The 24,134-nt window shown below is 40.1% G+C and overlaps 1 long non-coding RNA gene across 1 annotated transcript; it reads left to right on the top strand.

Moving 5' to 3' along the window:
- Positions 1-6,000: 6,000 nt before the first annotated feature.
- LOC121243945 lies at positions 6,001-23,866 on the top strand. Its single transcript, XR_005936347.1, has 3 exons — positions 6,001-6,011; positions 8,667-8,671; positions 23,777-23,866. It is a non-coding gene; the product is annotated as an uncharacterized LOC121243945 (long non-coding RNA).
- Positions 23,867-24,134: the final 268 nt, after the last annotated feature.

Raw genomic sequence — 24,134 nt, forward strand, 5'->3', positions numbered from 1 at the left:
CGCAGCGGATAATATAAATAAGTCAACTAAGTACCAGAAATTTAAATACAAATATTCAACATACAATTTATCTTTAAAAATTATACAGTCATCCCAAATATAATACAAAAGGTAAATACATAAATTGATAAAAACATAACTCACTAAACAGGAGCAATCACAGATCACTCCTCCAACGGAGCCAAGCTAAGGCTCGTCATCATCATCTGCATCAAAATCTGCGATACCATAAAATGGTACCACAGGTAAGTATAAACCAAACAACTCTCGGGATAAAAATACATTAATGCAACCAACAATATGACAAAATACATATAGTCATAAAATACCATTTTTCCCAAAAAAATGATTAGTTCCAACACACGCCAAAAATCCCATTTTGGCCCAAAATATCCATAAAACATTTTCCCAGAAAATGATTCACACAAACAACCCATTTATCGGACACTGTAGGCGGGAATCGCAGGCGGGACTCTACCACTGTCCCTGCTTACCACCATCCCTACCGCGTGCACCGTAGGCAGGAATCACAGGCGGGACACAACCACCATCCCTGCTTACCACCATTCCTATCGCGTGCACCGTAGGCGGGAATCGCAGGCGGGACTCTACCACCATCCCTGCTTACCACCATCCCTACAGTTCCTTTACACACAATGAATACTTAACAGAGCACTGTAGGCGGGAATCACAGGCGGGACACAACCACCATCCCTGCTTACCACCATCCCTACAGTCTCTTTTCCTTTTACTCACATGAGAATGTAATTCCAATAAACACATGAACATGTATGCAATCATGCGAAAACCCAGTTTTCTTTACAAACATGATCATGCATGCAATATGCGATATACATGAACAAGCCATAACCAACAACCAACAACCACAATTCACAATGCAAACAAACACAACTCCGTCCACAATCCATCCGACCCCCGAAACTCCTTGGACTCAGTCCGGCAAAACAAACCAATTCACAGATAATATGTGTTAGTGCAAAAATATATTTAAATCGCGAAAGTTCTTTAAGGAAAATACTTACAGTGCAATATAACAATTTCCGAATGATCACGAAGTTGAAAAAGGCGACGTTTGAGTAACACCACAGTGTAAAATACACTGTGGCCATGGGTCACAAATACCAACTTTCAAACGGAGGCAAACGAAGACCCAAGATTGATAGGGTAGGGCCTAGGGAGGTCGGTGAAACCAATGGTGGTGGTGGTTTGCCGTGGGTGGTGGCGGAATGGGCGGTAGAAGACCAAAATATCCAAATCGAAAATGTAGATGGTGGAGCTTCACCGGTGGCGGATCGGAGCTGGGGTTGGGTCTAATGGGTTGCCAAGAGGTCGAGGATGATGTGGTGTGAAGATGGTGGCCGGAGGTTGCGCGACGGCAGCGCTGGAACGAAGGTGACGCCGCGGCTTGAAGGGCTACTGGTGGTTAACGGCGGCGTGAATGGAGGTGAGGTTGGTGGGGTGAGGTCGCCGGAGGCAGGGGAACACAATGGGGTATTAAGAAGGCACATAAAAATTAATTTTCACCAATTAAAAATCCTAAAAATAATCCAATTAAAATCCAATAATTTTAAAACAAGAGAATAATTTTTGAATAAAATAAAAATAATACTTCAGTAAAAATACACTAAAATACGGGGTGTTACATCCTCCCCCCCTTAAAATAAAATTTCGTCCTCGAAATTTGTAGGGCCAAACATCACTCTAAAGCAGGATACCAAATACAACCAGAACACTCTTAAGAAAATCACACAACCTCCAACACCCAACGGGCATGGGTAGAGCTTGCATAACTTTCCAAAATCCAAGAATAAACCACACATGGCATCCATTACGAAAGGTGAGATTAGACCCATACCTGCCATAACTCCAGCGTCCTGAGTCCCTGGAATCTTGCCGCCAGCACTACCAGGAGTCACCGCATACACCCGAGCCTGAACTAGTTGCCTCTGATTAGTCCTACCACCGCGATGACCACCCTAATTTCCTTGGGTCCAATTAGGGCACTCACGAGCAAAGTGCCATGTTTGACCACACTCAAAGCACTGGTTCCAACCCTGACGACACTCGCCCTCGTGGGCTCTATTACATCTACCACAAACTGGAGCTCGGCCCCCAATACGTATACCGGAAGCTGCCTGCGCTCTGGCCCCGATCCTTTGCACAAACTTCTGTGGTGACCCGGAGCTGCTCCCTTCACCATCAACATTCAGTTGCTTCTTACCCGGAGGGGAACCTACCACAGCACCTCGCTCCCGCTCAGCAATTGAGGCCACGTTGACCAACCTCTGAAAGTTCTGGATTTCCAGGCATGCGACTTGCCTGCAGATTTGAGGGCGCAACCTTTCTTGGAAACGTTCAGCCCGCATCTCTTCCGTAGCAATGAGGTGAGGAGCGAACCGTCCAAGCTCCATAAATTTCCTTGCATACTGCTCGACAGTCATGTCTCCTTGAACCAAATTATTGAAATCCCGAGCCATTTGCCGTCTCACCGAAACAGGAAAGAATCGATCATCAAATTCTTTCTTAAAACGCTGCCAAGACACAGCAGCCAAGGATCCCAACTCCATCTCTAAGAGTGACCGCTTGGTCTCCCACCAATTTGCCGCTTCACCTTGCAGCATATAACTCCCATATAATACCCTCTAGGCCTCAGTGCATCCACAGACTTCAAACGTTCTTTCCAGATCTTGAATCCACATTCTAGCCCGTAATGGATCCTCTTCACCAGAAAAAGCAGGGGTCCTATGCGTAAGAAGCGCTCATAGGTGCACCCGGCCTGCATCGCCCTGTACTGCTCTCCTTGCTGTGGACGAAAATTCTGCTGAAGAAACTCCGTCATCCTATTCAACGCCCTTGCCATGGCATAATTTCCATCACCCCTCGGTAATTCATCCTCGGGCTCATTAGCTTGCCTTCTTGGTCGTACCATTTTCCTGCCATAGCGTAACCCTTAACCCCACTATCAGCTTAAAACAAACTAAAAATATAATTATAGTAAAATAAATTAAAATACAACAATATCACATAAAATAAAATAAAATAAAACCAACAAAATAAAATATCATAAGACAAAAGGAATAAAACAAATGAAATAGTACACAAGAAAATAATTGAAACAAGTAAAATTGCCTGCCATATAATAAAATAACTAAATAAACTAAAATAACAAAAATAAGATAAATAAACAAACAATTAACGTACAATAAAATAAATAAAATAAATAAATAAAATTAAAATAATATACTCCCAACAAAATAATTTCAAATCACAATTTTAAAATTTTCTGGTACTACACCTATGGGACATGTGGTTTTACCCAGAGCCGAACTGCTCTGATACCACCTGTGACGCCCCGACTCTCACGTACAAAAACAAGGGAATCGTGACGTCAGGATGGTGACAACACGGTCACGCATCCCAACAAAATATGCTCAAGTGTGTGTGCATCATGCAAAGGTGCACAATAAAAGTCGCAGCGGATAATATAAATAAGTCAACTAAGTACCAGAAATTTAAATACAAATATTCAACACACAATTTATCTTTAAAAATTATACAGTCATCCCAAATATAATACAAAAGGTAAATACATAAATTGATAAAAACATAACTCACTAAACAGGAGCAATCCCATATCACTCCTCCAACGGAGCCAAGCTAAGGCTCGTCATCATCATCTGCATCAAAATCTGCGATACCATAAAATGGTACCACAGGTAAGTATAAACCAAACAACTCTCGGGATAAAAATACATTAATGCAACCAACAATATGACAAAATACATGTAGTCATAAAATACCATTTTTTCCAAAAAAATGATTATTTCCAACACACGCCAAAAATCCCATTTTGGCCCAAAATATCCGTAAAACATTTTCCCAGAAAATGATTCACACAAACAACCCATTTATCGGACACTGTAGGCGGGAATCGCACGCGAGACTCTACCACCGTCCCTGCTTACCACCATCCCTACCGCGTGCACCGTAGGCGGGAATCACAGGCGGGACACAACCACCATCCCTGCTTACCACCATCCCTATCGCGTGCACCGTAGGCGGGAATCGCAGGCGGGACTCTACCACCATCCCTGCTTACCACCATCCCTACAGTTCCTTTACACACAATGAATACTAACAGAGCACCGTAGGCGGGAATCACAGGCGGGACACAACCACCATCCCTGCTTACCACCATCCCTACAGTCTCTTTTCCTTTTACTCACATGAGAATCCAATTCCAATAAACACATGAACATGTATGCAATCATGCGAAAACCTAGTTTTCTTTACAAACATGATCATGCATGCAATATGCGATGTACATGAACAAGCCATAACCAACAACCAACAACCACAATTCACAATGTAAACAAACACAACTCCGTCCACAATCCATCCGACCCCCGAAACTCCTCGGACTCAGTCCGGCAAAACAATCCAATTCACAGATAATATGTGTTAGTGCAAAAATATATTTAAATCGCGAAAGTTCTTTAAGGAAAATACTTACAGTGCAATATAACAATTTCTGAATGATCACGAAGTTGAAAAAGGCGACGTTTGAGCAACACCACAGTGTAAAATACACTGTGGCCGTGGGTCACAAATACCAACTTTCAAACGGAGGCAAACGAAGACCCAAGATTGATAGGGTAGGGCCTAGGGAGGTCGGTGAAACCAATGGTTGTGGTGGTTTGCCACGGGTGGCGGCGGAATGGGCGGTAGAAGACTAAAATACCCAAATCGGAAATGTAGATGGTGGAGCTTCACCGGTCGCGGATCGGAGCTGGGGTTGGGTCCAATGGGTTGCCAAGAGGTCGAGGATGATGTGGTGTGAAGATGGTGGCTGGAGGTGGCGCGACGGCGGTGCGAATGGAGGTGAGGTTGGTGGGGTGAGGTCGCCGGTGGCAGGGGAACACAATGGGGTGGGCGGTGAAGGCCACCGCTGGCTCACGGCGGCACTGGCGTGAAAGTGGCCCGCGGCTTTGAAGAGCTGGTGGTGGTTAACGGCGGCGAGGTAGGGGCTGAGATTTTGGGGTTGAGGTCGCCGGAGGGAGGGGGAGCTGGTCGGCCGGGCGGTGTCGACCACTGCCGGCGCACGGCGGCAGGCTGGGTGAAGGTGACGGACGGAAGAGAGAGGGAGAGGGTTGGTTCGCGCGCTCGGGGAGGGGAGAAAATAAGGAAGAAAAAAAGAAAAGAAAGAAAGAAAAGGAAAGGAAAGAAAAATGGAGGGAAAAGAAATGAGGTCCAATCCTCATAACTTGGGTCACAAAAATGATCCAACGGAGATGATTTTAAAACCATAAGTTAAATAAAATAATTCAAACGCAATGGTAAAGTCAAATTGAAATAATTAAATCCCACAGTAATTAATTTAAATATGAAAAAAAATTTAAATGCACAACAATAAATAAATATTAAGAAAGCACATAAAAATTAATTTTCACCAATTAAAAATCCTAAAAATAATCCAATTAAAATCCAATAATTTTAAAACAAGAGAATAATTTTTGAATAAAATAAAAATAATACTTCAATAAAAATACACTAAAATACGGGGTGTTACATGTTGTCACCATCCTGGCGTCTCGATCCCTGTGTATTTATATAAGGGGGATTGAGGGCGCCACAGAGACCATCTCGTCCGATCCCATCATCACCCAGCGACAATCCAGGGGACGTCACTTAATATATTCCACTCCGGAGTGACCAGAGGAGCTCCACCGAGATAATACCCCATCTCGGCTTGGGGTCGTGATACACACGCACCCAAAAATCCTTTAGCACATGAAAACTCAATTTTCAATCAACACATGAACATGAATGCATTTACACGAAAACCCAGTTTCCTTTACAAACATGATCATGCGTGCAATATGCCATGTACATGAACAATGCCATAACCAACAACCAACAACTCACAATGCAAACCAAACATGCAACAACTCCGTCCACAATCTATCCGACCCCCTTTCTCCTTGGACTCAGTCCAGCATAACCAACCAGATCACAATAATATGAGTTAGTACAAAAATATATTTAAATCACAATAGTTCTTTGGAAAAATACTTACAGTGCTATATAATGATTTCCGAAAGATCACGGAGGTGCAAAACGTGGCAGCTCAGCAACAAAACAGTGTAAAATACACTGTGGCCGTGGGTCTCAAAAACCCACTTTTCAACGGGGAGAAACCAAGACCCGAAATTGATAGGGTAGGGCTTAGGGATGTCGGTGAAGCTAGTGGTGGTGGTGGTTTGCCGTGAGTGGAGGCGCAAAGGGTGGTTGAAGACCAAAAATATCCAAATCGGAAATGGGGTTGGTTGTGCTTCACCGGTGACGGATCAGAGCTGGGGTTGGGTGCATTGGGTTGCTATGAGGTCGAGGATGAAGTGGTGAAGAAATGGTAGCCGGAGGTAGCGCGACGGCGGCACTCGAGCTCAAGAGGTGCCGCGGCTTGGTGAAGAGCGTGGGGGCTAACGGCCGCACAAGAGAGGCTGGAAATGGAGGGAGGTGGTCGCCGACCGGTGGGGAAGCGACCGGCAGGGGCGGTGTGGCACACGGCAGGGCGCGGCAGTGACTGGGCGGAGAAGGAGAAGCGCACGGGGAGAGAGAGGGAGGACGTGCCGCGCGGGAGAGAACTAGAAGGAGAAGAAAAAAAAGAAGAAAAAGAAAAGAAAGAATAAGAGAAAAAGAGAGGAAAGAGAAAATGGAGGGAACGAAATGAGGTCCAATCCTCACATCTTGGGTCACAAAAAATGATCCAACGGAAACGATTTCAAAACAACAAGTACAATAAAATAATTCAAACGTAGCGATTAAAATGAAAATAAAATAATTAAACCCAACAGTAAACTAATTTAAAAAGAAGAACAATTTAAATGCGTAACAATAATTAAATATTAAGGATACATATCAAATTTAATTTTCACAATTTAAAGATCATAAAATTAAACCATTTAAAAATCCGACAATTTTAAAACAAGAGAATAAATTTTTGAATTAATAAAAATAATCCTTCAATAAAAATTCACTAAAATACGGGGTGTTACATACACTAACCATAAGAGCTTGAAGCATCTGTTTACTCAGAAGAATCTCAATATGAAGCAGAGGCGATGGTTAGAGTTGATTAGCAACTACCAATGCGAGATCTAATATCATCCAGGAAAGGCGAATCTAGTCGCTGATGCTTTGAGTAAGAAGTCTCAACAGGTGGATGAAGCAGAGTCATCAGATTTGGACTCTCTCCTTTGTGGGATGAGAAGACTTCTTATTGAGAGTTCGCAATAAGAAGAGTTGTTATCTTCGATTTTGGATGTCCGAGTAGTTGATTTTGAAGAATTGAAGACTCTCCAAAGTAGGGATCCAAAGTTGTTAGCCATCAGGAAGAGAGTCGTAAAGTCTAGAGGACCCTTGCATTATAGTTTGGATAAAGATAGTATTCTTCAGTTTCGGGATCATATGGTAATTCTCCAAGATTCAGAATTTAAAGAGCAAATTTTGGTAGAAGCTCATGAAACTCCTTATTCAATTCATCCTGAAAGCACAAAGATATACCGAGATTTAAAGAGAAATTTCTGGTGGGAAGGAATGAAGTTGGATATCGCCATGTTTATTGAGAAATGTGACATGTGCCGTCAAGTTAAGGCTGACCATCAAAGACCTGCTGGTAAACTTCAGCCTCTCCTTATTCCTGAGTGGAAGTGGGATGACATTTCTATGGATTTTGTTGTGGGTTTGCCGAGGACCCCTAGTGGAAAGAACTCAGTTTGAGTGATTGTTGATCGGTTGACCAAGAGTGTCCATTTCTTGCCTATCAACAATACTGACTCTTTGGGGAAGCTGACTCGGTTGTATGTCAAAGAGATAATGCGTTTGCATGGAGTACCCAAGAGTATTGTGTCGGATCGGGACCCGTGGTTCACGTCTCGTTTTTGGAAAAGTTTGTAGGCAGCTTTAGGCACTAAATTGAAGTTTAGTACTGAATTTCACCCTCAAACAGACGGTCAATCAGAGCGCACTATTCAGACTCTTGAGGATATGTTGCGAGCTTGTGTCATGGAATTTCAGGAGAGTTGGGAGAATCATATTCCACTAATTGAGTTTGTTTATAATAATAGTTTTCATTCCTTCATTCAAATAGCCCCGTATGAAGCTTTGTATGGAAGGAAGTGTAACTCACCTTTGTGTTGGGATGAAGTTGGCGAGAGTAAATTGATTGGGCCTGAGATAATTCAAGAAATGAAGGATCAAGTTCAGTTTATAAGGACTAAAATGACAGAAGCTCAAAGTCCCCAGAAGAGTTATGCAGATAAGAGGAGAAGAGACTTATCCTTTGAGGTAGGTGATTGGGTTTATCTCAAAGTCTTTTCTATGAAAGGCGTTAAGCGTTTTGGTAAGAAGGAAAACTTTCTCCGAGGTATGTTGGCGCTTTTCAGATTGTAGAGAAAGTTGGGCTTATTGCTTATAGAGTTGATTTGCCGGACTATTTTGGGGAAGTTCATGATGTGTTCCATGTGTCGTCATTGGAGAAGAGTTTTGGACAGCAAGGACCATGTTTTGTTGACCCTAAACACATTCAACTTCAACCTAACCTTACTTATGAAGTTGCCCCGATGCAGATCGTGGATTAGAAAGAGCAAAGGTTAAGGTCCAAGACAATACCTTTGGTGAAAGTGTCATGGGGTGATCCGTTGGCTCAAGATTTCTCTTGGGAGAGAGAAGCCGACATGAGGGAGCAATATTTGTATTTGTTTGATTGATCCTGGCGGTATGTTTCTTAAGTTTGCTCTTAGTTGAATCTTATTCTTGTCCTAGCTTTAATGTTTGGCCTTGCTAATTTCGAGGAAAAATTTTTATTTAAGAGTGGGAGGATGTAACACCCTGTATTTTAGTGTATTTTTAATTGAATGATTATTTTTATTAATTTAAAAATTGATTCTCTTGTTTTAAGTTTATCGAATTTTTTAGTGGGTTTATTTTTATGATTTTTAATTTGTGAAAATTAATTTGATATGTTTCCTTAATATTAATTATTGTTATGCATTTAAATTTCTCTTTATTTTGAATTAATTTATTGTTGGATTTAATTAATTTATTTTCATTGAATCACTACGTTTAAATTATTTTATTTAACTTGTTGTTTTAAAATTTTTTTCGTTAGATCATTTTTGTGACCCAAGATGTGAGGATTGGACCTTTTCTTTCCCTCACTTTTTCTTTTTTTCCTCTTTTTCTTTTTTTCTCCTTTTCTTTTCTCCCCATTTTCTTTCTCCTCTCTCTCTCTTCTCTCCCGCGCGTGAGGCCTCCCTTCTTCCCTCTGTGAGTCGTTCTCCACCCTACGCCTCCGTGCGCCGCTCTTGTCCTTCACCACCCTTCCCGTTTGCTTACCCTCCGGCCGTGACCTCACCCTCCGATTTCCAACCCCTCTTGCGCTACCATTTTCCTCCACGCACGGCATCAAACCGCGACCTTCTTTGTGTTCCCGCACCACCGTCGCACCACCTCCGGCTACCATCTCTTCACCACATCTTCCTTGACCTCCTAGTAACCAAAACCACCCATCCCAAGCTCCGATCCGCCACCGGTGAAGCTCCACCATCAACATTTCCGTTTTTAGCATTTTGGCTTCCAAACACCTCCCACGCTGCCACCCATGGCCAACCACTACCACCATTAGCTTTACCGACATCCTTAAGCCATTCCTTAGCAATCTCAAGTCTTCGTTTGTCCCTGTTCGAAATCTTGCATTTTGAGACCCACGGCCACAGTGCATTTTGCATTGTTACGTTGTTGTCCGCCACTTGTGGCACCTCCGTGATCCTTGAAAAATTATAATAAAGCATTGTAAGTATTTTTTCAGAGAACTTTCGTGATTTAAATGTGCTTTTACACTAACTCATTTTACTGTGAACTGGTTGGTTATGCCGGACTGAGTCCGATAAGTAAATGGGTTGGATGGATTGGAGGATGAAGTTGCTTGTGTGTTTTGGATTGTGTTGTCAATTGTTGGATGTTGGATATTGTGATGTTTCATGTACATTGCATATTTGCAAGCATGATCATGTTTGTAAATGAAATGAGTTTTCGTGTAATTGAATTCATGTTCATCTGTTTATTGAAAACTGGGTTTCCATGTGTGACATGGTCTTGGGTGCGTGTGTATCATGACCCCAAGCCAAGATGGGACATTATCTCAGTGGAGCTCATCTGGTCACTCGGGAGCGGAATATACTGAGTGACGTCCCTTGGGTTGTTGCTGGGCGACAACGGGATCAGACGGGATGATAACGCTCTCATGTCGACTCTGTGGCCCCTCTGCTGGCTGGAGTTAGAGGATACTTGGTCACGAATGCGCTGGGCGCGGAACTGGGCATTGCTCATTACGAAGTTACTCGCACTGTCGTTACCCGTGGTGTGACGATGAGAGCTAGGGTGTACGAATGATCCCTTGGGAGATCATGGTGCATACGGTTAAAATAGATTATTGGGCTATTTTATGGAAAAATAACGTGTGTTAGATAACAGGATTTTGTGTGGCTCATTTTCTGGAAAAATGACGGATTATTATTTTTGGGCCAAAATGGGATTTTGATGTGCGTTGGTAAACGTTCATTTTCGGAAAACATGTTGTTTTGAGAATAATTCATGCTTCATCATATGCATGCATATTGGTTGCATTAATACATTTTTATTCTTGATGGTTGTTTGGATTATACTTACTTGCGGTACCGTTTTATGGTAATACAGATTTCGATGCAGATGAAGTTGAGGGTGAGCCTGAGGATTCGGCTCCGCCTGAGGAGTGATATGGGATCACTCGTTTTTATATTTGGACTTGTATTATATTTAACTGTATAACTCTTTTTAATCATTTTACGTGTGTTAGTTTGTATTAAAAATATGGGTGTTCATCCAGGTTCCAACCCGAGAACCCGGGTCTACCCGGATCCGGAACCGGGTTTCAAACCCGGGCCAAACCAGGACCGGGTTGGTCCGGATCAGACCTGGGCCGGAACCTGGGTGAATCCGGGTTTTTCAGAACCTGGATTCAGGGTTCAGGGTTAAACCCGGATTTTTTTTTTTTTAACAAAAGTTTTTTTATTATTAATTGTACTTCAAATATTTTGTCTCCATCTAGAATTTCAAATCATATTCTCAATAGAAAACCAATATAAATCTCGTTTAGTCTTGCTTCTTAATACAACATAAGCATATAAACAATTAATTAACTTTTTAACTAAATGCATGTAAAAAAAAATCAATATTCATCATGTAAAATGAATGCAACATACAAGATGTAGTCAACTACATATTACATTGTTTGAACTAATTTGCTAAGAATATTACAAAACACATACATTGCTTTAATTAAACTCTAATACACAACAAATTGTTTGCAAAAAATCAGAAATTTTTCTATCAATTAGCTCTTTCTTCTTCCAACAATCACAGGATAGCTCTCTTGGCTGAATCAGAAACTAGTATTTGATATTGTTGCATGCCATATGGGAAAGGAGCACTTGTTACAACCTGTACAAACTAGAAGCAATATAATAGGTCATTGTTAGGTGGCTGATTGTTACAACCTGCAGTGCTCTGGAACTAATCTCAGTATAATTTATATGCTGGAAACTACTCGTTCATGCATGAAATTCATGATTAGGTGGCTGATAGGGAGAGTAAAGCTGCTAAAATTTAGTAGAGGCTTAAGGCTCATCCCATTTCATCATTTACCAACATTTCATCAATGGATTTCGAGTCTAAGAAACTGTTCATAGTGGCATTATTCCCAAAAAAGTTTTAATTTTCTAAATTTAAAGTTTGCATGCCTTCAACTTCATTGTGTACAACGAATTTTGCTACCCATATAAATACTTAAAGAAAGTAAGATTATGCAAGAAGTGTGACACCTCGATTCCCACGTACAAAAAAATACGGGAATTGTGACGTTAGGATGATGACAACACGGTCACGCATCCCAACGATAGTGCCAAGTGTGTGTACATGCAACAGTGTACAATAAACAACGTAGCGGATAATATAAATAAGTCTACTAAGTACTAGAATTTTTAAATACAAATATTCAAAATAAATCATCTTTAAAAAGTTATACAGTCATCCCAAATATATTACAAAGGCAATACATAAATAATTGATAAAAACGAATATCGATAAATAGGAGCAATCCCAGATCACTCCACCAACGAAGCCAAGTTAAGGCTCGTCATCCTCATCTGCATCAAAATCTGCGATACAATAAAATGGTACCACAGGTAAGTATAAGTCAAACGACTCTCGGGATAAAAACATATTGATGCAACCAACATGCATGCATATGATGAAATATGCATCAAATCCAAAATATCATTTTTCCCGGAATGAATATTTTCCAACACACGCCAAAATCTCATTTTGGCCCAAAAACAATAATCCGTCATTTTCCCAGAAAATGACCCAAGTCAATAAAACATCATTTTTCCAGAAAATGAATCACATAAAATCCTTTTATCCAACACACGCTATTTTTCCAGAAAACAGCCCATTAATCCATTAACCAATGCACCATGATCTCCCCTAGGGATTATCCGCACGTCCTGGCTTCGTAGCGATGCTCAGTTCCGCGCCCAGCTCGTTCGTGGCCAAGCACCCACTACCCAAAGAGCGATGCCCAATACCGTGCCCAGCGCGTTCGTGGCCAAGCATCCTCTAGCCCCCGCCAGCAGAGGGGCCATGGAGTCGGCACGAGACCATCTCGTCCGATCCCGTTGTCGCCCCTCGGCAACCTAGGGGACGTCACTCAGTATATTCTGCTCCCGAGTGACCAGAGGAGCTCCACCGAGATAATACCCCATCTCGGCTTAGGGTCGTGATACACACGCACCCAAAATGCTTTAACACATGAAAACTCAGTTTTCATGAAACACATGAACATGAATGCATGTACACGAAAACTCAGTTTCCTTTACAAACATGATCATGCGTGCAATATGCCATGTACATGAACAACACCATACCAACAACCAACATTTCACAATACCAACCAAACACACAACTCCATCCACAATCAATCCGACCCCTGAACTCCTCGGACTCAGTCTGGCATGTCCAACCAGATCACAATAATATGAGTTAGTGCAAAAATATATTTAAATCACAATAGTTCTTTGAAAAAATACTTACAGTGCTATATAGTAATTTCCGAATGATTATGGAGCTGCAAGAAGTGGCGGCACGGCAACGTAACAGTGCAAAATGCAATGTGGTCGTGGGTCTCAAAAACCGACTTTTGAATAGGGACAAACTAAGACCAAAATTGATAGGGTAGGGTTTAGGGATGTCGATGAAACTAGTGGTGGTGGTGGTTGGTCGTGGGTGGCGGCGCAAAGGGTGGTTGAAGACCAAAAATACCCAAATCGGAAATGAGGTTGGTTGTGCTTCACCAGTGACGGATCGAAGCTGGGGTTGGGTGCATTGGGTAGCTGGGAGGTCGAGGATGAAGTGGTGAAAAAATGGTGGCCGGAGGTGGCGCGACGGCGGCGCGCGGGCTCAAGGAACGCCGCGGCTTCAAGCCGTGCGTGGAGGAGAACGCCAGCGAGATAGGGGCCGAGCTTGGTGGGGGATGATGGACGGCGGGAGGGGAACTTGTGCCGGTGGGAGGTGTCGGTCACGGGTGGCTCACGGCGGCGGGCTGGGTGGAGGAGAAAAACGCATGGGAAGAGAGAGGGAGAGGGACGTCCGTGCGCGGGAAGCAGGGGAAGAAAGAAAAAAGGAAGAAAGGAAAAGAAGGAAAGAAAAAAGAGAGGAAAAGAAATGAGGTTCAGTCCTCACATCTTGGGTCACAAAAATAATCCAACGGAAATGATTTCAAAACAACAAGTACAATAAAATAATTTAAACGTAATGATACAATGAAAATAAAATAATTAAATCCAACAATCAATTAATTTAAAATAAAGAACAATTTAAATGCATCACAATAATAACTATTAAGAAAACACAATAAATTAATTTTCACAATTTAAAGATCATAAAATAAACCATTTAAAAATATCCGATAATTTTAAAACAAGAGAATAAATTTTTGAATTAATAAAAATAATCCTTCAATAAAATACACTAAAATACGGGGTGTTACATTCTCCCCCCTTAAAAAAAATTTCGTCCTCGAAATTTGTAAGGCCATACATCACGCTAAAACAGGATACAGGATACAACCAGAACACGCTTGAGACAACATACCATCACCAACACCCAAAAGCGTAAGTAATGCTCTCTCAAGTCTACTCTCATAGGCAATTCCATCATACCCGCATTAGACTTCCAATGGCATCTCATGTCCAGTATTCTTAAGATGGCTATGTTATCCAAAATCTCATTTCCTCAAGACCCTTAATACAACATCCAATAAATTCCAATGATTAATAGCTCCATACAATAATCCATGCTAACCTCAATCAACTCATATGCTACAACTTCTAAACCTCCATTGAATTCTACATTTGGTAACCTAATGGCCACTTCCAAAGTCAACCATCAATAACAAATTTTGCACAACCAAATGATTAATCTCCAACTACAAGCATTATCTAAAAAAAATTCAAGTCACCACTAATTCCTCAAGATCAGCACAAAATCCGAACTCCTAACTATAACCACAAATATCACGCTTTTGCTGCGCACTCTGATAATTCGCCACATGCATAAAATTTATGTCCTCATAAAACTAACATCATCGAGTACAAGGTGGCTCCATACCTACTAACCAGAAAACTCTTACCACCTTTTGGTAGAAAATATTCTCTTTCCCAAAACCACGAGTTATCACTCATATTCCTCAATTAACTCCCATTGCCTTGATCAAAATCAATATTCCGCAAAATACATCCACTATCACAGATAGAAAACCAATATCAATCAACCTCAACATCCTAAATTGCAAACAAGTAACATCACCCCAAAATACATCCGTCTCATCTACGATAAGGAACATATCTTAAAAAGTTCTATTCCAACTCGGTCAACCAATAAGAGCGCCTATAAACTCCTACCCGAAAACCTAAACCCAAAAGCTCGCCACCTACATTCTGAACAACATCTAATCTAGCGGTGACTAAACTCACTACAAACCTCATTGACTTCACCAAAACATTATCAAAACTTTTTTGGTAACTTGCCCACCTACATCTATTCCAATAAGCTAATATTAGCACGAATAATTCCTTCAATAGCACATCACTATTAAACCTCAAGGCAAGCCATACTGCTCAAATCTTCAATCCACCAAAAGCCATTGCAAAGCACTCAAGGATCCTAATGCTTCATTGACTCACATACTTGATCATATTATCCATCGCTGATGCCTAAGCTTTAACTTCCAAGATCTTATCATACACTAAATATCCTTAATTCAACCAACTGGATGCTCAATCTCCAAAGAAAATATAACCTCAAAATTTAAATTCCTAGGTAACCTCAAGTCACAATTAATTCCTGCAGATAATCACAATAATTATTGCCAACCATCATTCCATTGAGTAACCCACTTCGACTGCACACTCCGATCGACTCATAAAAAAAAGGTCAAAGCCAAAATCACTAGAATTTAATACTATTGTATTTATTTATCTTCAACACCTACCAAAACCACTTCTTCCAAACCAAAAAAACTGAGACTAGGACCTGTACTCTCCGAAATGCATACACACTCACTACTACTACGCATCGATCTCATGCACCCTTAGCCAAAATCAATAATCCTTCAAACGTGCAAGTGATCCATCATTACCATTTCCATCATTTGGACCTCTATCCTCGAAATCAACAAGAATCATTTCTTAAATTCGCACCATCTATTATCCTTAAAATTGATATGGATTAAATCCTCAACCTGTCACTAACCTCCAGCTAAAAACAATCATTTTCTGAACTAGATCGACATCTTCAATCCTCAAAAAATACACAAACTAGATCATTACCTTCCATCTCCAAAGAAGTTCTCTCTTGAAAAATTCTCATATCAGTAACTCAACTCTGATCAATCCCATTTTAATGGTTACCAACTAATCAATCGCTAGAATAGACCAAGCTAGCGTACCAAGTCTACAAAACTAAGAACTCAAATCCTATTATAATTCAACCCTTCAACTCTGCAATTCCAAAACCATAAACCAGATAAGAATCATTCCCCGAAATCCTCAAGATCGATGACCTTAAATCTAAAACATTCACCTTATAAAGCTTGAAAATCCTCAAGTCCCAAATGTTATCAAACTGCATATCAAAGTCGGCAAGATCAAAAACTTCTAATCTAAGTAATCCTTCAAATGCTTGTTGAACCTACCACCTTAAATACAATAAATTTATTTCCTGAAAACTATAGAGTCACAAATCTCAAATGAACTTCTCATAAATCTAACCTTGAAGTTTATTGAACTTACAACCTCCTATTCTAAAGCCTCCTGTCATCTCCACAAAATCTAAAACCTCAATTATCTTATTCCCCAGAGATCATCCAGACCATATCGTTCCCTTCAAGTCTCGATATTAAAAATAAACCAATCGCCAAGAGTTCAGGCCTACTACACTAAATGTTCAAGCCGAACAATAACATTCTCGATCGCATCATCTTCTTGACATAGCGTACCCTTAACCTCACTTTCAACTCAAGCAAGTTAAAATACAATTGTAGCAAAATAAATTAAAATACGACAATACAACAATACAACAAAAAATAAAATAGAATAAAACCAACAATAAAATATCATAAGACAAAATGAAGAAAACAATGAAGCAGTACAAAATAAAATAATAGAGACAAATAAAATAGCCTACCATAAAATAACATAGTTAAAGAAAATAAAGTAACATAAAATAAAATAAATCAACAAACAAAGTAACACAATAAAATAAAATAAATAAAGCAATTAAAATAAGATACTTTAAATTAAATAATTTAACTTACAACTTTAAAATAAAATTTCTGGTACATCACCTAAGGGACATGTGGGTTTACCCAAAGTCGAACTGCTCTGATACCACCTGTGACGCCCCGATTCTCACGTACAAAAAAACACGGGAATCGTGACGTTAGGATGATGACAACACGGTCACGTATCCCAACGATAGTGTGTACATGCAACAGTGTACAATAAACAACGCAGCGGATAATATAAATAAGTCTACTAAGTACCAGAATTTTTAAATACAAATATTCAAAATAAATCATCTTTTAAAATTTATACAGTCATCCCAAATATATTACAAAGGCAATACATAAATAATTGATAAAAACGAATATCGATAAATAGGAGCAATCCCAGATCACTCCGCCAACGGAGCCAAGCTTAAGGCTCATCATCCTTATCTGCATCAAAATCTGCGATACCATAAAATGGTATCACAGGTAAGTATAAACCAAACAACCACGAGATAAAAACATATTGATGCAACCAACATGCATGCATATGATGAAATATGCATCAAATCCAAAATATAGTTTTCTCCGAAAATTGATATTTTCTAACACACACCAAAATCCCATTTTGGCACAAAAACAATAATCCGTCATTTTTCCAGAAAATGACCCAAGTCAATAAAACATCATTTTCCCAGAAAATAAATCACATAAAATCCTTTTATCCAACACACGCTATTTTCCCAGAAAACAGCCCATTAATCCATTAACAAATGCACCATGATCTCCCCTAGGGATTATCCGCACGTCCTGGCTTCGTAGCGATGCTCAGTTCCCCGCCCAGCGTGTTCGTGGCCAACCACCCACTACCCAACGAGTGATGCCCAGTTCCGCGCTCAGCGCATTCGTGGCCAAGCATCCTCTAGCCCCCGCTAGCAGAAGGGCCACGGAGTCGGCACGAGACCATCTCGTCCGATCCCGTTGTGGCCCAGCGACAACTTAGGAGATGTCACTCAGTATATTCTGCTCCCGAGTGACCAGAGGAGCTCCGCCGAGATAATACCTCATCTCGGCTTAGGGTCATGATACACACGCATCCAAAATCCTTTAACACATGAAAACCTAGTTTTCATGAAACACATGAACATGAATGCATGTACACGAAAACCTAGTTTCCTTTACAAACATGATCATGCGTGCAATATGCCATGTACATGAACAACACCATACCAACAACCAACATTTCACAATACCAACCAAACACACAACTCCATCCACAATCAATCCAACCCCCGAACTCCTCAGACTCAGTCTGGCATGTCCAACCAGATCACAATAATATGCGTTAGTGTAAAAATATATTTAAATTACGATAGTTCTTTGGAAAAATACTTACAGTGCTATGTAATAATTTTCAAAGGATCATAAAGCTGCAAGAAGTGGCGGCACAGCAACGTAACAGTGCAAAATGGACTGTGGTCGTGGGTCTCAAAAACTCACTTTTGAATGGGGACAAACTAAGACCCGAAATTGGTAGGGTAGGGCTTAGGGATGTCGGTGAAGTTAGTGGTGGTGGTGGTTGGCCGTGGGTGGCGGCGCAAAGGGTGGTTGAAGACCAAAAATATCCAAATCAGAAATGAGGTTGGTTGTGCTTCACCGGTGACGGATCGAAGCTGGGGTTGGGTGCATTGGGTAGCTGGGAGGTCGAGGATGAAGAGGTGAAGAAATGGTGGCCGGAGATGGCGCGACGGCGGCGCGCGGGCTCAAGGAACGCCGCGGCTTCGAGCCGTACGTGGAGGAGAACGCCAGCGAGATAGGGGCCGAGCTTGGTGGGGGATGATGGCCGGCGGGAGGGGAACTTGTGCCGGTGGGAGGTGTCGGTCACGGGTGGCTCACGGCGGCGGGCTGGGTGGAGGAGAAAAACGCATGGGAAGAGAGAGGGAGAGGGACGTCCGCGCGCGGGAAGCAGGGGAAGAAAGAAAAAAGGAAGAAAAGAAAAGAAGAAAAGAAAAAAGAGAGGAAAGAGAAAATGGAGGAAAAAAAATTAGGTACAGTCCTCACATCTTGGGTCACAAAAATGATCCAACGGAAATAATTTCAAAACAACAAGTACAATATAATAATTTAAACGTAATGATACAATAAAAATAAAATAATTAAATCCAACAATCAATTAATTTAAAATAAAGAACAATTTAAATGCATCACAATAATAAATATTAAGAAAACACAACAAATTAATTTTTCACAATTTAAAGATCATAAAATAAACCATTTAAAAATATCCGATAATTTTAAAACAAGGGAATAAATTTTTGAATTAATAAAAATAATCCTTCAATAAAAATACACTAAAATACGGGATGTTACAAGAAGAAAGCACTTACTCTAGATTTTTTCAGCATGAATGGGAAGAGAGACTCACAGCAGCCTCTGTTGAAGATGAAGCTGGATAGTCGTCTAAAAAAATATTAAAAATGAGTTAGATAAATAATAAACCAAGATAGATAGATATGAAAAAAATATTTCAAGTTTCAAACTTACCTTCAAGATCCATCGACTGTACGTATTCTTCCAACTCCCGGATGTCGACAGGTTTGGTCCTTAACCAATTTTGAGTGCAAATGAGGGCTTCGACAGTCTCTGGAGACAATGAACTCCTAAAAGGATCCAAGATGCGTCCTCCAGTACTAAATGCGGACTCCGAGGCAACATTGGAAATGAGAGTGGCTAACACATCACGTGCTACCTCAGCAAGGACAGGATAATTGGTGGCATTAACTCTCCACCAATCCAAAATATCAAAACTGGGTGATTTTTGTGCACACCCCTCTGACAAATATCGATCTAGTTCTGATCTAAACTCCATATACCCTTGCTCCTGAAGATATTTCTCTAACCTGATATCAAATTTAGTCGAGAAGGTAGTAGAAGTATAAGTAGTGCTTGGCCTCCCTTGAACCACATTAGAACTCCCCCCACTACAGACACGAAATTTATTATATTGCTCAATCAAGCGGCTTAACAAGAGTTTAACCTTAGCCTCTATCCTATCCGCTAACTCATCCCCTTTGCACTGTTTCAACCAAAACTTCATTGCTATCATTTTATATCGTGGATCAAGCACAAAAGCAACATATATCATCAAGTTGAACCTATCTGTGCTACCCCAATACTTTTCATACTTATTTTTCATATTTATGCCCATGGTGCTAGTGATAATATCATGGCTATTGCACATATCATTTAATGTATTTTCAATTGTGCAGAGTTCTTGAAAGTATACATTAGCCGTCACATACAAAGAACCAGAAATGTTCAATGTAACATCATAAAATACTTTCAGCAACTCTACAAAAATATGTGCTTTTTTCCAATCATCAACAGTGGGGTTCACGAATTCACTATCCACACACATATAATAGTGTTCAAAGGCTTGTTTGTGTTTTTCAGCGGTACTCAACATCAAATATGTGGAGTTCCATCTAGTAGGAACATCCAAGCAAATCATTCTCCTACTAATATTTTCCTTTACCGCACAAGCCTTGAACTTGGCAAATCTCGACGGTGAAGACTTCACATATCTGACGGCATCTCTAATCCTTGTTACAAACTCATAAACCTTTCTCAAGCCATCCATAACAATCAAATTTAATATATGGGCAGCACACCGCATGTGAAGAAACTCACCACCCAATATGGTACAATCACTATCCTTTATTCTCCTCCTCATGTAATCAACAGCAACATCATTAGAGGAGGCGTTATCAATTGTGATGGTCAAGATCTTATTAATCTCCTAATCATGCAACCCCAAGTCTAACACCCTCCCAATAGTTTCGTCCCTATGGTTGGGAATTTGGCAAAACTTTATTATTTTTTTGTGCAATTTCCAGTTGCAATCAATAAAATGTGCAGTAATGCACATGTAGTTCATATTTTGCACCGATGTCCAGGTATCGATGGTTAGAGAGATTCTTTGACCATCCAATAATTTTTTTAGCTGTATCTTCTCTTCATTATACAGCTTAATACAATCCCTTTTTAAAGTGATTTGGGATGGTAAAGTAAATCGAGACTCTAAATCAGCCACATACTCAACAAACCCTTCGTTCTCCACAAGCCAAAAAGGCAATTCACACCTAATAAAAAACTTAGCGGTTGACACCCTAAGTTTTTCTGCATCATACTTCACTAGACTTTGTGGGCTACACACTCTTCCCTCTTCATCCCTTTTAACACCAGATGATTGACTTTTTCCAACTCCTTTAAATCTAAGAGGGGAAGTTTTACATGCATTCTAAAGGTGGTGTATCATAGATGACGTGCCATTCTTGTAATGGCAACTGTATAGCTTAGCGCAATAATTGCACTGAACTTTTGGGTTATCATGGTCAATAGGTTGCACTTTAGTAAAGTGTCCCCAAACCACCGATTGGTTACTAGGTGTTTTTTTTTTATTGCTTGGGCAAAGGTGGGATAGAATGGGTAGGCTGTTGTGTATATGTGGTTGATAGGGTTGGAAGACTCCCATGCTCCTCCACATTCACTGGAATAGATGAGGAGTCACCACCAACCCCTTGGGTTGTACCGACATTATAACTCACAAAATCTTCTTCCATCTGTTATTGAGTAATAAAAACCACCAAAAACAATATAATAAGTAATTAAGCACTAATACTCAAATATAATAAAACATAACTACAACCCATTCACTATCCACACAAATATAACATCATACACGCAGCTTCAAATAATTTCAGGCAAAGTTTTTGAAATAGTTACGAACAAGCATTTCTGGTCGAAAACGGGTGAAGATGGAACACAACACCCATCCAATTGCAGCCATAATTTAATTTATTGATTCAACCAAGTTTTATACAAATTCATTCTACTGCCTACTTCTCGCACAGGCCATATCAAAAGCCACCACCCCCCAAAAAAATATCCACAATCTCAAACTCTCTAAATCACAAACAAACATACATTTAAGCTCAAATTAACAGCCAAGTCTCCCAATATATAAAAGAATAATAATCACGGACAATTTTCAGGCTCAAAAGTTTGTATAGTAGTATAATCATGCTCCATATTGATCATCACAACTTGGTGGAACAAGAGAAACATCCAGTAGGCCAGTATACCAAGAAGAACTAAAGAAAAGAAGGTGAACTCCACCAGCAATAAATTACTTTACAAGCAATCAGTACTAGACAATTAGGAAACACATTCTCAAAATATATTTATTTGATAGAAGAACATGATGATCATGACAGACCGATTACAAACCCCACAGGATAATATGTCTAAATTCTTCATCTACGAATCTTAAATTTATAGTTCTCTATTCCAAAAGTGTAATGCAAGCAAATACCTTAAGTGTACCAACAATTCGACCCACAGATAAAGAACCACCATGTATTCTTTTCTATCGTAACCGATCTCATTATATTTAACTATCCATTGTAACTTTAAATTCTATTTCTGGGTTAGAACTAGTAATCTTTCAGCTAATCCGGTTGTAGAGAAACATCCCGGCCTCAGTGCCTCACAACCCCATGAACCCACTCTAACATTCAATGTTTCTAAAGTTAAAACATATAAAAGATCCTTAAAACGAGTCTACTGTTTCATGTATAATAATAATTTAAACTTTTATGCACATTTTTTCCATTTAAACAACCATTTAAACTCTCTATATTTCAGGCTCTTTTTCTACTCACAAATGATAAAAACACGGACAATTTTCGCAGAATTAATATGAAATGGTGTAAAAAAAATTTACTGTTCTAAAGTATGACCATTTTTGCTTAAAAACAAAGAAATAACTATGACCATTCATCTTTTAGTGTAGAGATAACTTTGCCATCAGTTTTTCCAGGGTAGCATGCATCTTTCAGTGCAGAGATAACTATGCCATCGACAAAAACGTAAGTAAAAAACTGCCATTTCTTAATCAATTACCTACTAAAAGCCCCTGAAGTTAGGTATATATCTTCCCTTTGAATACACAAGTGAGCAGCCATGGAAAACATCATTAAAAAAAAAAATAGAAAAAGGGCTAAAAAAGACCATCCAGATTAACATCATGTATAACTTTATTGATGGATCATGGGAGCATTAAAGAAACAAACAGAGAGAGCGTTTGAAGCCTTTTCTTTTTTCATGAAATGTTGAGCTCTTGATAAGTTTTTTTTTTTTTTCCCCTAATTAGTTATTACTAGTAGATAAAATCTATTTAGTAATTGAAAAATCAAACATTTTAACATATCAGAAAATGATTTTGATCATGAAGTGATGATTCTGGATGAAATAATATTATTTAAACCAACCTAAAATTGCAAGCTAACAACTTCTCTAAACTTTGAAAGCCAAATCACACACCATAACCTAACTTAAACCCATTTCTCTAAACTAATCCCACATTGAATTTTAAAAAAACTGTCTCTATATTTACACATAGTTCTCATCCACATGTGGACCATACCTAAACAAGATGATGCCTCCCTCCCTACCCAAATGTGTTCAAAATGAGCTTTGATTGAACCCAAAACAAATAAAATCTCCAAAGTACTACTCATCCATCCAACAACCCTCACATCCGATACCAAACAAATCATAGGAGAAAAAAAAAAAAAGGTGTGGAAGCCCTCCACACTTTTGCAAAAAAAAAAAAAAAGGATTTCAAACAAGGAACATCAAGAACATTCTAAGTAGTTTTCCATATTCTTGTTAGCCAAAGCCTACATGCTTAAACTCAAGTTCACACAGAGAGATTTACAGAGACCCAAATCGAAATAAAAAGAAGAGAACAAACCCTGGATGACGGCGAAGACGATGGTGGGGTCACGAGGATGATGGGGTTTCTTCGATCGGCGAATTCGGCACTGAGGGAGGCTAGGGTTCCTTAACGAGAGAGAGAGAGAGAGAGAGAGAGAGAGAGAGAGAGAGAGAAGGCTGAAGGGGGCGGGGGCTTTTTAACCCTTGTGTCAAAACGACGCCATTTTGATTCATCAAAACGGCGTCGTTTTGACGCTGGGTTTGATTTAAAAAAAAAACCCGGGTACCGGGTTTAAAACCCGGAACTCGGGTTCTAAACCCGGTACCCGGCCCGGGTTGACCCGGGTTCCAGCCCGTACATGATCCGGGTTGGAACCCGCAACCGGAACCCGGTTTTCCGGGTTCCGGACCG

Source organism: Juglans microcarpa x Juglans regia, chromosome 8S (genome assembly GCF_004785595.1).
Source record: "Juglans microcarpa x Juglans regia isolate MS1-56 chromosome 8S, Jm3101_v1.0, whole genome shotgun sequence".
Lineage (NCBI taxonomy): Eukaryota > Viridiplantae > Streptophyta > Magnoliopsida > Fagales > Juglandaceae > Juglans > Juglans microcarpa x Juglans regia.